This window comes from Felis catus, chromosome D3, assembly GCF_018350175.1.
Source record: "Felis catus isolate Fca126 chromosome D3, F.catus_Fca126_mat1.0, whole genome shotgun sequence".
NCBI lineage: Eukaryota > Metazoa > Chordata > Mammalia > Carnivora > Felidae > Felis > Felis catus.
The window spans coordinates 35,149,054-35,157,558 of NC_058379.1; the positions used below are offsets into that span (position 1 = coordinate 35,149,054).

Here is an 8,505-nt window from a genome sequence, read left to right on the forward strand (position 1 = left end):
CACACCATCTCAAAACTCAGCAATGATCATTCTATTATGTCATATGTCTTACGGGGCAGGAATTCAGGAAGGCCTCTGCTGGGTGGTTCCCATCTCGGAGTCCCTCATGCTGGTACCACAGGTGGAGGCTGCGGTCAGGAGAAGGGAGGGGAGCTGGCGAGCTGGGGCCTCTGGACGTGGGCTGGGCATTATTCTTGCTTCCCGGAGTCTCAGATCCTCTCGGGCGGTGGCTAATGTGAGTTAGTTCCAGTTACCTCACAACATGGTGGCCTCAGGGCAGTTGCACTGCTTTCTTTACACGGCAGCTCAAGCTTCCAAACGAGTGTTTCAGGAGAACCAGATGGGAGTTGCATCCCCTTTTATGACCTGACCTTGGAAGTCACAGAGCTGTGCTGTGTCCCAAGCACTCCTAGATGAAAGGTATGTCATCGAAAGAACGGCATGTAAGATGGGAGATGATGTCGTTGCCATTTTTGGAGAATACGGTCCACCAGATCCCACCAACCCAAGATTCTTTTAACAGTTTCTTTTGTATTTGTTTTTGTTTTAACTCAGCTCAGTGGCAACTTAAAACTTACCTTTGGACTTGTCTGCTCTGGATTTGCTAGCTAGAATGCAATCATAAATCGTAAACATAGATCTAGGATTTTTCAGGTTAATCTATTTCTTCCTAAGTGAGGTTTTGCAGATTGTGTCTTTCAAAGAATTTGTTCGTTTCATTTAAGTTGTAGAATTATTGGCATAGAATTCATAATAATCCATTATTAGCCTTTCAATGTCAGCAGATTCTGTAGTCATGTCTGGTCATTCATTTGTAATATTGATTAATTTGTATCTTTTCTTATTTTCCTGATCACTGGCTAGAGGCTTATCAATTTTATTAATCTTTTTGAAAAAATCAGGGTTTGATTTTATTGATTTTCTTTCTATTATTTTCCAGATTTCTACTTTCACTGGTTTGGGCTTTTATCATTATTTCTTTTCTTCTGTTTTTCTGGTTTCATTTTTTTTTTAATATTTATTTATTGAGGGAGAGAGAGAGAGAGAGAGAGAGATCTCAAGCAGAGACTTTGAGCTCAAACTCACGAACTGAACCATGAGATCATGACCTGAGCTGAAATCAAGAGTCAGATGCTTAACTCACTGAGCCACCCAGGTTCCCCTCTTCTGTTTTTCTAGTTTCTTACAGTGGAAATTTAGATCATTGGTTTGAGTACTTTCCTTTCTTTTTATTTTTTTCCTTCCTTTGTAACAGAATGTTTAAAAAAAATTTTTTTTTAACGTTTTTATTTATTTTTGGGACAGAGAGAGACAGAGCATGAACGGGGGAGGGGCAGAGAGAGAGGGAGACACAGAATCGGAAACAGGCTCCAGGCTCCGAGCCATCAGCCCAGAGCCGGACGCGGGGCTCGAACTCCCGGACCGCGAGATCGTGACCTGGCTGAAGTCGGACGCTTAACCGACTGCGCCACCCAGGCGCCCCTGTAACAGAATGTTTAATGATATAAATTTCCCTTAAATATTTAACTGCCCACAAATTTTGATATGTTGTGTTTTCATTTTCATTCAGTTCATAAGACTTTCTAATTTCCCTTCATGATATCTTCTTTGACACAGGGATCATTTAGAAGTGTGTTGTTTAATTTTCAACTGTTAGGGTTTGAGGCTCTCGTTATTGATTTCTAATTAAATTCTCTCATGCTCATAGAATATACGTTGTATGGTTTCCATCCTTTTAAATTTCCTGAGACTTATTCTATGACCCAGAATATGGTCAAATTTATCAGGTGTTCTGTGCATACTTAAAAAAAAAAAGTGTATTCTTTTATTGTTGGGTATGTTCTATCACTGTCATTAGGAAAAGTTGGTTGACCTTGTTCACGTCTTCTGTATCCTTCTGTATACAGTGCCGCCACCCCCACCTAGACTTCCCCATCATCATCATCCTGCTCCAGAGTGGTACATTTGTTACAATCCATGAACCAACATCAACACATTGATTGACGCATGACAAGATCACCCAAAGGCCATTATTTACCTCAGGGTTTACCGTGGGTGTTGTATGCGTTTTGACAAATGTATAATGACATATGTCCACCATTATAGTATCATACACAATGGTTTCACTGCCTTAAAAATTCCCGGTGCTCCCCAATTCTTCCCCCCTCTTTCCCTAAGTCCCTGGAAACCACTCGTCTACTGTCTCTATAGTTTGCCTTTTTCAGAATGTCATATAATTAGAATCATACAATCCATAGCTTTCCAGGCTGGCTTCCTTCTCGGTAATATGCATTTAAGATTCCTCCATGTCTTGATAGATTCCTCCATGGTTGATTCCTCCATGGTTGGTAGCTTTTTTGTTGTCGTTCTGAATAATGTCCCATTGTCTAAATGTAACACAGCTTACTTATTCACTCACCTACTGAAGGACATCTTGGTTGCTTCTAAGTTTTGGCAATCATGAATAAAGCTACTCTAAACATCACATGTAGGTTTTCACGTGGACCTAAGTTTTCAACTCATTTGGTGAATGCCAAGGAGAATGACTGTTGGATATGGTAAGAATATGCTTAGTTTTGTAAGAAACCACTAACCATCTTTCAAAGTGGCTGTACCCTTTTGAATCCCCACCAGCAATGAATGGGAGTTATTTTTCCACATCATCACCAGCATTTGTTGTCGTCAATGTTTTGGATTTTCACCACTCTAATAGGTGGGTAGTCACATCTCGTTTTCATCCTTTTAACTTGTCTGTCATTACACTTAAAGTGAGTTTCTTATACACAACACACAGTTGGGACTTGCTTTTTTATTTACTCCGACAATCTCAGTTTTAAAGTATAAATTCACATTCAATGTGATCATCCATAGGGTTGAGTTTAAATCTACAGTCTTGCTATTTCTTTTCTATTTTCTCCTGTTTTTCATTTTCCTCCTTCTCTTCTTTTTGATGAAATACTTTGCATGACTCCCTTTAATCTTAATTATTATCTTATTTGTTGTATATCTTTTTTCTCTTTAGTGGCTGCTTTAGTGCTTACAGTGTACATCTTTCATTTTTTTTTTTTTTTTTTTTTTTAGTTTATTTTGAGAGAGAAAACGCAAGGCAGGAAGGAGGAGAGAGAGAGAGAGGAGTGAGAGAGAATCCCAAGCAAGCTCTGCACTGTCAGTGCAGAGCCTGATGCAGGACTTGAACCCAAGAACTATGAGATCATGAACTGAGCCGAAGTCAGACACTTAACTGACTGAGCCACCCAGGTGCCCCTAGAGTGTACTTCTTAAAATGTATCACAATCTACCTTCAACTAACATCACACCACTTCATGCATTTTATGAGGACTTACAGCCAATTTTGTACCATTGTCATGCATTTTACTTTTATAGAGGCTGTAATCCCCACAATACATTTTTACCATTTTGGATATTTTTTCTTTTTAACGTTTATTTATTTTTGAGACAGAGAGAGACAGAGCATGAACGGGGGAGGGGCAGAGAGAGAGGGAGACACAGAATCTGAAACAGGCTCCAGGCTCTGAGCTGTCAGCACAGAGCCCGACGCGGGGCTCGAACTCATGGACCGCGAGATCGTGACCTGAGCCGAAGTCGAAGGCTTAACCGACCGAACCACCCAGGCGCCCCCCATTTTGGATATTTTAATTCCTCTGTGTGTATCAAAACTTCTGTCAGCTTTGGTAAAAAAATTATTTTGCTCTTGTTCTTCAAAGATATTTTTGGCAAATACAAATTCTAGGTTGATAGGTTTTTGTTCCAGCCATTATTTCTTAAAAGTCTTTCTCTGTTACCCCTCCCTCTCCTCTCTCTCTGGGTCTCCAATTACATGTTGTTAGGTAACTTGATATGGTCTCCCAGCTTACGGAAGCTCTGTTCATTTCTTCCATCTTTCATTTGGGGTCATTTCTTACTGCTATGTGCTCAAATTTACTAGTCTTTACTTCTGCAGTGTCTCATCAGTTTATTGCACCTAGTATATTTTTCCTTTCTCGAGCATCTTGATTTGGGGTTTTAAAACTTTATCTCCCATTCTTTCCTTATTATGGTTAAGTTTTCCTCTACTTTTCTGTACATACACAGACTATCTATAATAGTTTTATTAACAAACTTGTCTACTAGTTCCATCATTGCTTTTATTTCTAGTTCAGTTTCTATTTTTTTTTTTCTAGTGAAGGGTCATAATTTTCTGCTTCTTTACATGACTGATCATTTTTTGTTGGATGCTAGACATTGTAATTTTTCCATTGTTGGTTACCGGATTTTGTTGTATTCCTTTAGTGATAGATTAGGTTCAGTCATGCAATTGAGTTACCTGGAATCAGTCTGATTTTAAGATTTTATTATTTTTTTAAAAAGTTTTGAGACAGAAAGCACATACACAAATGGGGGGAGGGATGGAAAGAAAGGGAAAGAATCCCAAGCAGGCTCCATGCTCAGCACAGAGCCCAATGGGGAGCTCAATCCCATGACCCTGGGATCATGACCTGAGATGAAAGTGAGTCAATCAACGGACTGAGCCACCCAGGTGCCCCACAGGACAAATGTATCTTACCAAAGGACTTAACATGCAGAATATATAAAGAATTCCTATAAATTGGTAATAAAGACAACCCAATAAAAAATGAGCAAAACACTTGAGGACATTTCACAAAGTATGTATAGGTCAAAAGGCATATGAAAAGTAATGACCAGTGGGTCATCATTGAAATGCAAATTAAAGACACAAGGTACCACTACACATCCACCAAAATTGCTAAAACTGAAGACTGACAGCCAAATATTGATGAAGACTCAGAACAACTGGGTCTCTCATAGGTAGGGGTATAAAGTTGAGAACTGTCTGTTTCTAATAAAATTAAACATACAACTATTCTCTATGACCCAGTAATCCAAGGTATGTAGCCAAGAATGAAAGAATATGTCTACAAAGAGATTTGCATGTTCACAGTTTTATTCACAACAGTCCCCATATTGGAAACAATCCAAATGTCTACCAACAAGAGAATGAATAAACAAGTTTGTACAATATACTACTACTCATTACGAAAATGGAACAGATTACTGGCATATCCAACATGGATGAATTTCAAAACCTTATGTTGAAAGAAGGCAGACACAAGAAAGTACTATATACTGTTTGATTCCATTTATAAAAAGTTCAAGAGCAGGTATAAGTAATATATGGTGATGGGAAGTACAGTGATTGCTTCTGGGGTAGGGAGCCACTGACTGAAAAGGGGCACAGGGGAACTTTCTGCGGTGATGGTTAAGAAGCTGGAAATAATCGCAATTTGGGTAAAGTTAACACATGTATACATTTGTCAGGACTTATCCCAACACACTGCCTATTTAAGATCTGGGTTTTAGTTTTGTTTTGTAACCTGGATTTAGGTCAGTTTAAGAACAAAAACTGAGAAGAAACGTACTGATAATAATCTCTTAAACTAAGTGATGGGCGCACACAGGGATGCTCTTTAATCTGTAAACATATGCTACACATGCCTAACTCTGTGTATTAACAACAGAATTGTCTTCACAAGTGGAGAAAAAGGTGGCCACCTAAAAGCCTTTTTCCTAGGTCTACTCAGAGATTTTGACATGGCATATAGTTTTTTTCTAAAGGCATTGAAAAAGTCATCAATAGAGTTAAATGTGTTTCATAAATAATCTTACATTCTGTGCAACTAATCCATCTAATAAAACTGAGTCCTCTTGCAACGAAGACTGTGTTTACCTTTAGGTAAATAATCTTGTATGTTATTTTCTCTTCTGGAGATATGCACGTGTATAAAAAATTTACATTATTTGCAGATACCGTGTAGCATTTAACATTTAATCACTGGAAAAAGTCAGTCTCTCTAGATGTACTTTTCAGTTTTTATGCTAATACTTACAATTCTAGGTACTTTTTTTTCCTCGCTATTTTAAGGGAATTATTTAAACTGTATTTGCCTCAGTTTGTCCTATGAACTTTGGTTTTACTGACTCTAAATATTTTGGGTAACTACTACTGTGGAGGCGTTGTAACTCCATTCCAGGTACATTGGAGACTATAGTGTCAAGGAGCAACCATGGAAATGAGTTACAAGATATTTAATCAATTAAACTTCAAACAAGCATTTCCAAAGATGACTATCACTTTTAACAATCTATTTGCTTTAAATATTTGAGGACTTGAAAAAAAATCATGAAAATATTCTCTTTAAAAATACTAAAAGATAAGACTGTCTCATGAGTTTTGAAGTCAATTTCCTCTATATAAAAAACTTCGGAGTTTTGTGTCAGAGATAGAATAAAAAATATTGCTAACTTTGTGGATAACTAAGAATACAAATTTAGCACTGCACTCAATTTCTAGAATAAATGGATACTTCTTAAATCAATTAAAATGAGCCTCCTGGGGCTTTGCTTGAAATTTTTGTGGTTATGAAGTTTGCAGCATATCTAACATTTAAAATTCATTTTTGAGACATTACTACTGAATAGACACGAACTATTCTTCCAAGGCTGTTTCCCCAAGATGAGTATTTCTGCAATTTTGCTACTGCCCAGGTAACCACTGCTGTTTGGCTTCGAGTCACATGGAAGTGGAAAGTAAAAAAACATTTAGCACACATTTCACTCTTATTTTTTCTATAAAAATATAACTCTTTATTAAATAACATGCACAAATATCAACTAGTCATTTATTAAACAGATATGATTTAGAACAAGATTTAAAGAAATACAAATCCTTAGGTACAATTTAGTATCTTGTTCATGATATTTGAATAGTTAAAAAAAAAAATCACTGATTAAACTAACCATCCTTTATTTCTCTTTCAGAATCCTAAATCTTTTTAGGTATATACCCCATTCCAAGTTTTTTCCTAGCATTTCAGAGCTTCAGAAAATCTTTAATATCAAAGCTCTTAACTACTTAAGTATAGATTCCCACCAAGAGGACATTCACTTTTCTTTTAAGCTATCCGATTAGCTTTGAGTCACTTTACGAAGGAAATCTGCAGCAGAATCATGGCAGAGAGGCTCCAGCAACTTGAGGCACCACTGAAGAGGGTGAGAACCGGAGTTAGCACTTAAAAAGCTGGGACAACTAAAATATGCCAGATTCCTGCTTTCTTGCTTTTTCTCTTCTGCAGCTTGTTCTGTTTGGCCAAGGAGTGATTTTTCTCCCCCTTTTCCAGTTGGACCCTCAGAACAAAATGCTGTATACATTTATCCCTCTCATATTTTCTATGACTTCAATGCTCAATAATCTGGTTTTTTATTTTTCGGCAAAAGTATAAACAAAATTTGCATTAATTTTTTCATATTAAAAAGTATTGCTTTTATAAATTAGCTTTTCATGTTCCCAGCCTTAATAAACTTAACTTCAACAAAACCAGTGCTTCAAAATCTACCCTGCCTTTCTTGGCCCCATTTGTCCAATAAAAAAAGGCCCAAATCTTTCATCTAAATTTCTAAAGAACACTACATCCAACCTTTATAATAAAGTCCTTGCACTGTGTACTTTTTACACGTGCTGCTTTATTGCGCATGCCAAGTACAGTATGAATTAAAATATAAATTGATGTAAAAATTCAAAAACCCCTAAGCTTAATATATACCTTTGCACTCAAAAACTTCAATTTTTACATTCTCTCCCATTAGCTGGGATTTCCAACTCGCATGCTGAGTTTAAGTCACTTTATTCCTCATATATATGCTTTTTACTTTTCTCTACCAGAATAAAAAACATCCAGTATTAGTTTATAATTCAAGAAAGTACTGTGGGAAGTTCTGTAGATTTTATCCCATATACTTATGTTCACTTTTACATATAACCTAATTTTCCTTTCAAAAATGTTTAAGTAGTTTAGATTTCAGATCTGAAATATTCCTGAATATTTAATCTACCTCACTGTATAGGAGAAACTGGACTTTTTTCTAAGTATATTGCTAATTATTTTATTAAAAACATCATACCAAATCTTATTTTAATTATAAAATTCTGAAAATTACATTTTGCATCTTGATACAAGGAAAAAATACAACATATTAATCAATTTTTCATAAACACTGCAGAGATTGATTGGAATATGCCTGTTTCTTGTATTTATTTGGACTACCAAGTAGCTCTTTTTTTGATTTGAGTACTGTTTTTATTTTAAAAGTGCAAAGGTTATTAAGCTTAAAACATTATATTTAAGCAATGTAAAAAAGTTTTACAATGATTTAACATGACCAATAAAATTTATTAAACATATTTACATATATTCACAGATTCTTTCATACTTGAGTATTAAAATAGACATTTACAATTTCAGAATTTTCATTCAAAGGCATTTTGGGAGAGGGGAACAGGTTCTACTGTGAGATGAAAAAAGAGCTGTTTCTTTGTATGACTAATTCTAAATAATATGTCCAACATAGTGAGTCATAGGTACTATCCCAGGAGACTGGCATGAAAACACCCTACGCTACTTTAGGCATCGCTTATGGAGAGAGTTAAAT

General features: G+C 36.3%; 1 protein-coding gene across 6 annotated transcripts in view; it reads right to left on the minus strand.

Moving 5' to 3' along the window:
* Positions 1-4,945: 4,945 nt before the first annotated feature.
* The window catches only part of ANKRD12 (ankyrin repeat domain 12), a 128,586-nt gene continuing 125,026 nt past the window's right edge, over positions 4,946-8,505 (minus strand). For all 6 annotated transcript variants that reach the window (XM_023241751.2, XM_045042439.1, XM_011287973.4 and 3 more), the window contains one exon: positions 4,946-8,505. This exon is cut by the window's right edge and continues 989 nt beyond it. The gene's annotated coding sequence lies outside the window, so the exon portion shown is untranslated.